We start from the raw sequence: 7,189 nt of genomic DNA, 5'->3' as shown, positions 1-7,189 counted from the left end.
GCATAGCAGTTATTGTGAACTTACTATTGGCAGGGCTGTTCTAGGTGTTTTCTCATTTAATTCTCCTAATAACTTAATAAATAGGTACTGTTACTACCCTCATTTTACAGATGGGGAGATGTAGGCACTGGGTGGTTAAGTAACTTGCCCAAAGTTACTTAAGTGGCTACTAAATGGAGGATCCAGGATTTAAACTCAGGCTGATCATACACCGTGTGCTTGGTATACCACCTCTCTGTGAAAGACCTGCATCTGAGGATAGCAGAAGGAAGATTCCCCTGCCCCCACCCCAACATTCTTATGTATAATTCATAATTCTAGTAACAGAATGACTTCTACAAGCACATTGCTGAGTGTAATCCACTGAGACCTCCAGATCTTTTTCTACCATTCTGTTTTTAGTTCCGAAATCCCATAGTACCTGGTACCTATCAGTATTAAACCTGCTGCTCTTTCCATTTGCTCATTTCTATAATTCCTGGAACTTTTGCAGTTTCAGGGAAGTCAGAAATGGACTATGTTTTTTATCACTCTTTGTCTCAATTTCCCAGCCTCAGCCTCTCTCTCTCTCTCTCCCCCTCTCCCCCTTCCCTCTCCCTCTCTCTCTCTCTCCACGTGAGCATAAAATTCACAAAGGAAGAGACCAATTAAGATCTTCAAATCCCCTGCATCCAACAGAGGATGTCTCATTTTTCAATTAAAGAGAAATATTCCCGTGCCTCTAATGATTTACATTCAGAGGGAAATGTTTTTGCATTAAATACATATGTGAAAGATTCTCCACCTTACATCACTGAGTCTTTAGTCTCTGTGTTCTTTGAGTTGCTACTTGTGTTCATAGATTTATTTGTATTCACCTTGAGTACTGGACCTATCTCCAGTGTCTTTTGGGACCCCTCTGCCCTGGAGTCCTTCCTTCCACTGCTCTACATTGAGCTTTGGTTTTCTACACCATAAGGGGCTCCGTTTAACCGACATATCCTGGAGCTCAATTCCTGGGAGTGAAGATGACTCCAAGGTCTCTCTGGGCTTCCATGGTCTGACCTGGAAAAGCCAGCATCATTGTGACCTCATTCCCCATCTACACATGTAGAGAAGTCGTTATTCTGACAAGTCACGAGAACCTATTCTTCTTCTTCCTTCCATTCATGTGTCTCTCCCCTTTCCCCATGGCTTTTCTTCCATGTCTCTCTCTCTCCTTCCATCTTCCCTACCCCCATCCTGCTGCCTGTTTATTTTAAAGCCTTACCTCCTAGGTCCTGATTGCAAGGCTCATAAATATTCAACATTTCCTAGAAGCAACCTCTGAATGTTATTTCACCACTCAGTGTTGTTACCACATCCAATCAGAAATGGAGCTAGACTTTACTCAGGGTCACTTGCCTCCACCCCCTGAGCCCTGCACTATCAGCATGGGGGCCTTATTTTCCTCTCCGAGATCTTAATCATAAAGGGATGGCCCACTGTGACTTTGGAGCACTTTATGGATTCCAACCTTGACAAGTGCTGAGACCCCCATCCCAAATGTGAGAATTTCCAAATATTCCATCATGAGAGGGTTTACCTATTCCAGAGCAATAACCCTGGCATTAAAAGAGGAGAAGGATGGGCTTCCCTGGTGGTGCAGTGGTTGAGAGTCTGCCTGCCGATGCAGGGGACACATGTTGGTGCCCTGGTCCGGGAAGATCCCACACGCCGCAGAGCGGCTGGGCCTGTGAGCCATGGCCGCTGAGCCTGCGCATCCAGAGCCTGTGTTCCGCAACGGGAGAGGCCACAACAGTGAAAGGCCTGCGTAGCGCCAAAAAAAAAAGGAGAAGGAAAGATAGGAACAGGTCTGGAGTTATAATCCAGGTAGAAAAACTATAAGCACTCTGCCTGATGCACAGAAGACATTCGGTAAATACTTTAGTTGTGTTGAGTGATTTCCAAGCATACGATAAAAGAAAGAAAGGAAAGAAAAATAAACCAAAATCTAAGCAATGGTTGGTTAGTTATGAGGGACTATATGCAATTTTTTCACCTTTCCTCCATTTAAAAATATTTTGATAATAATGGAAAATATAAAATTATCATTTTAAAGGTTTAAATAGAGGCAGGAGGGCAGGCAGATTACAGGTCGAGGACTCTCCTCAGGACAAAGTGTTCCTGCCTCGATGGGCACCCAAGCCCAGGCAGCAGCCAATCTCTTCTTTCCTCCATTGGTTTGGAAAAAGGGTCAGCAAACCCACAGCTCTTTATATTGGAGGGAAGGAAGGAAGAGAGATGTACGGACAGGAAACAAGTGCAGGGAATCAGAGAATGGTAGGTCCCTTTGCAAATATCCTCGCCAAACCTTTCTTCTCATCCAGGCTTGGCTTGAATCCTTCCAGAGACAGGAAACTCAAAACCTGGTGGGATGCCTAGGACAAGATGGGCAGCTCCAACAGAGAGAACGGCTCTGGTCTGTAGATACCCGCCTCACCTTTGGGGGCTTGGTTCTAGTTCTGCCTCTAAAGAATTGGTTGGGAAGTGGGTAGGAAGAGAAGTAGGATCAAAAACAGAGATGGAGTCCAAGAATTAAGGAAGAGAAAATCACTTGGTGAGATTCCAACATTAGTCGAGTCATTGGAGACTGAAGGCCAAGCTCATCTTTCAACACAGTCTTGAGCCGTCTCTGCCCAAAACCCACACGGGGACTTAGGTTGGCAGAGGTTGGGGGTAGAGTGGGCGGCAATGACTTGTGCCAGCATCCAAAGAAACAGCTTTCCAGCTCCCATTTCAGCACAGTTTAGGTGGGAGATGCAAGTGGGGAATATTCCATGGGGCTATTTCAATAGGCCAGGGCTGCTGTCAGAGGAGGCTGTAAAAGTGTGTGTGTGTGTGTGTGTGTGTGTGTGTGTGAGGGGGAGGGTTGGTGTGGGGACAGGGCCCATGTGTTTTGGGCTCTATTAACTAACTCCCTCCCATCCATCACAGCCTCCCCCTGGGCCTCCGAAGCCCTGGCAGCTGGGTAACCCCGGGGAGGCTGGGCTGAGGGTCCCTAAAGGGAACCAGGCTTCAGGCAGAGCAGCGGAGACACATGTGTGCCTGGCTGGGTTGGGGCTGGCGCCTCATTGAGAAGGGGGCTCTCCAAGCTGGGCTTCATTAGGGCAGTGGCACTAATAGGGGAGGGGGTGCAGGGGGCCGGGCTGACAGCCAATTACTTGCTCGTCTGCATTATGGATTAACCCATCTGGGTCTGGGAGATTGGCTCCGAAAGGGGCACAAAAGGGGGGGGCGTGACCACAATCACACACTGAATTATCCAGTCTGAGCACAATTGTCCACCAACAAACAGGGCCTCAGGATGGGTGGCCCCCTTGGGCTCTCTCCATCCTCCACCCCTCGCCCCACAGGAAGAGCCAGAGATAAACCACCGCCTGGTTAAAAGGCAGGGTGTGGGATGAAGAGAACAAGGATATGCCATTCCAGAGAGGCGGGGAATTCAGGGAACAGGGGCTGGGTTTGAGGTTAAGCCAGAGAAGTCAGGAGCCAAGCAAAAGTTCTCCCAACAGACTTTTTAACTTCAGTCCCCTCTACCTCAGAGGCAAAACATGACTTAAACGTGCCCATCTGAAATACCGGACAGAGTCAGAGAGCAGAGGGTCTCAGCTGAGTCTAGGGGAAAGGAATGGAAGGACTCTCAGAATCGGGTGTCTCACATGTCACCCATCACCCTTTCTGAGGTTAATTGATTCCAGAAGTGAATAAGGGGCTTTCAGATGGGGTCCTGGAGGACCCCTGCCCTGCTCTGGTATCTCTGATGCTCTCCCAGTGGGAGTGCCCTGCACCCTCCCCCATAACTCCTCCTCTAGGAATAAGCCCACCGTGCAGGGTGATGGAGGAAGAATGGGAGGGGGCGGCAGGCAGGGGGCTTCTCTCCTCTGGCTAATCCCCTCATTACCATCTCATAATCAGAATCACGCTTTCAATGTAAATGGGGCTGTTAAATATTGGTTTCTCTAGACACGAGCTCCTTTGGAGAAAATTATTGATGCTCCCTCTTCTGCCATCCCTGGCTGGCTCCACAGTGAGGGTGGGTGGTATGAAGTGTTAGTGAGGGCTGGGGGCTTCAGAGGCTGGTTGGTGAGGAAGGTGAAGGTGCCTGACAAGCAGGGGCAGACTCATTTGTTTTTAGTTGGCCCGGGCAGCCTCAATGTCCCTGGTTCAGCAGAAGAAACTCATCTGGAGGAAACTGGCTCATTTTGAAGTCAAGAACTTCTTGACTGCAAGAAGTCAAGCTGATTGGCTTCTGGTACCAAATCACTTTAGACTGGAGAGCAACATGGAGCTGTAGATCCCAAGGTGAGATTCCTGGGAGAAGGGAGGTGTATTCATCGGGCAGCTCTGGCATCTCACCCTTTGCCCATTGCTAGAAACCCCTGGCGCGCCCCAGGGCAGTGACCTGGACTCCCTGGCCAGCCATTTCTAGATACAAAGCGCAACGTAAAGTTACGATGACTCTTCACATGCGAAGCTTCGTGATTGTCCTGCTGCGGCAGGTCCTGCGAGACAGCAATGGTGGTTATCACCCCAACCGGCGGATGAAGCTCAGGCTCGTCAGGTGACTCACCAGGTCCACATGGCTGCTCAATGGCAGATTCATATTGGAACATGGTTCTCCCGAGTCCAAACTCAGCCCCGTCCCTTTGTGCCAAGCTCTGCCCTTTAAAATTGAGGCTACTACTCCTATGCCACCGTGCGGACATGGAGACCATTTGGTGTGTCTGTAGTATGACCGCAGAGGTGTGTGCCTTGAGAGGTGGGTATGCAGAGCAGAGCAGGTCATTTTCTGCTCTGTTCTCCCACTATGGTTAAGACACAAGGCTGCAGACTGTTGGCGAGGCCACCACACTGCCTGTTGTCTCTCTCTGTTCAGGGGCCACATCCTTCCCAGCCATGTCTCGACCCTGGGTCCAAAACTGAGTATGAAAATAATAATAATAATAACGACCACAACAACAGTGGCTTCTCACATTTGCTTAGCATTTAACAGTTTACAAAGTCTTTTTCATGTGTTATATGATTAAATCCTCACAACCACCTTGCAAACTAGCACTGTTGCTTACTGCTAAGGACATGAGCTCTGGAATCACACCGTAGGTTGACGTCCCAGCGCCACTTAGTAGCTGGGTGGCCTTGGGTAGGTTACCTCACGTTCCCTGCTTCTATGTCCTTCTCTATGGAATAAAGATGGTAAGGATAGAGCCTGCCTCCTAGAGTTTTGGGGAGCAATTAAGGAGATTATACATGCGAACTGCTTACAGGAGTGTCTGGTACATATCAGTCAACCTTAGCCATTTTGAGGTGGGGTAAGGACTATGATCCCATTTTACAGATGCAGAAACTGAGGCTTAAAGGACTAAGTAACCTGTCTAAGTTTAGTCGGTTGGTAACGACAGAGCTGGTTATTAATTCGGGTCGGCAATGAAATCTGCAGGGGGTCTGGGACTCCTGCCCGACAATGAAGAAGGCGGTCTCCTGAGGTCCTTTGCTGCGTTTTAGACGGGAAGGGCAGGTTCTTTCTCTGTTTAGCGAGTTCGGGCACACACGGAGGAAGGAGAAGCAAGTTCTCCACGGCGGCGAGTGTGAGGCGACCCCTCTTCTCCCCGGCCGGAGGCAGCTTAGTGGAAGCCCGGGCACCACGTGGCTCGCGCAGAGCCTCGGCTGAAAAGAGAGGGCGGGAGATGCCTTCGGAGGCCCCTCCCCCCCAGGGCCTGAGAGTGCTTCCGCTGCTCGGCTCCCTCCGTTTAGCTTTCTCCTCATTAACTCCCCGGCCTCATTAATCAGCCGCGATGAAATGCGCCCCCGGGAGCACTGCCCGCCCGCTCCGCCGTTTGGCGCTTTAATTATCGTCCCAGCGGGAGGAGGAGGGGTGGGCGACGTGCGCGCGCGTACACACACACACACACACACACACACACACACACGTGTTCTCGGATGGACAAGACCAAGCCGGGCCCGGGTCGTGGCTCAGCCAGGGCAGCAGACACAGGCTTGGTCCCCAAGATGCTGCGTCAGCCCCAGGCAACCCTAGCCAATACTTGGCATCTGTCAGTGAGTTTACTGTAGTGGTGCCATTTGCATCAAGCCCCCTCCCTACAACGGAAGGGAGGACTTCCTTCTGTCCAAAAGAGTCCACAAAGCTTCATCTCTCTGGTCTAATTTCATTTACTAACCAAAATCCTCGCTGACCCACCTACTGTGTGCTGCACTTCTGGTGTTGGAGATACAGACATAGCACCTGTCAGGCCCCAGGAAGCTCCCACATTGTCCAGGTGGGAGACAAGTGGAAGGGAAAAACGAACCTAACTTGAAAAAGAGAATACAAGAACAAAAACCCACACAGGAGGCCACAGAAGTGAAGAACAGAGCAGGGAATGCAGCCAGGGCCTGCCCAAAGCAGTTTTCCTAAGAAGATCAAAGCTTGAAGGGGACTTAAACTATAAGTGAGAGTTAGCTGGGGAAGGAGTGGGTGCTTAAAGAAGCAAATAGAAAGTACAGAGGACAAAATATAGACAGCACTGTGTGTGCAGAGTCCTGTGGGTAATTCAGTCTGGCTGGAGGACAAGATCATGACAAGGGGACAGCATGTGGTAAGACGCAGGTCATGGGCAGCCTTGTCTGACGTGCAAAGGAGGCTGACTTAGATCTAACCTAAAGGCAATGAGAAGTTACTGACAGATTTTTAAGCCAGAGAGTGACATGATTAGACTTATGGTTTGGAACACCTCTTTTTGATGAGCAGGATGAATTGGATGGGACAGGAATGGAGGCAGGGAGGCTAATTAGCAAGTAGGTGACTGATTGGGTGTAGAAGGCAAGAAAGAGAGAGAGAGGAATTTGGGATAGCCTCAAGTTTCCTCTGCAAAGTGTGTTTTGGGAACTGGGAGGAAGGTTGTCTTGAGGTGTTTCAAGGTCTCTGACTCAGCTCAAATTAAAGGTAAGGCAGAGTCCAGCTGGTTCTCTCCTCTGAGGAGGCGACCAGGAGACTTGTCTTCTAGTCCCAGGTAGGTAAATTACTTCACCAGTTCTCTCATCTGTAAGATGAAATACAGATTGAATCTGGTTTACGAACTCACACCTGCAGTGTCCAGGGAGGTAACAGAAAAGATCTGAGCAGACCAGGAGAAGAATAAATGTCCACTAACAAGGGCAGTGCCCTTCAACA

The sequence above is a fragment of the Delphinapterus leucas genome, chromosome 7, assembly GCF_059928025.1.
Source record: "Delphinapterus leucas isolate spDelLeu-1000000601 "Yukka" chromosome 7, BTC_Dleu_Yukka2, whole genome shotgun sequence".
NCBI lineage: Eukaryota > Metazoa > Chordata > Mammalia > Artiodactyla > Monodontidae > Delphinapterus > Delphinapterus leucas.
Note: the sequence above shows the minus strand (reverse complement) of the source record.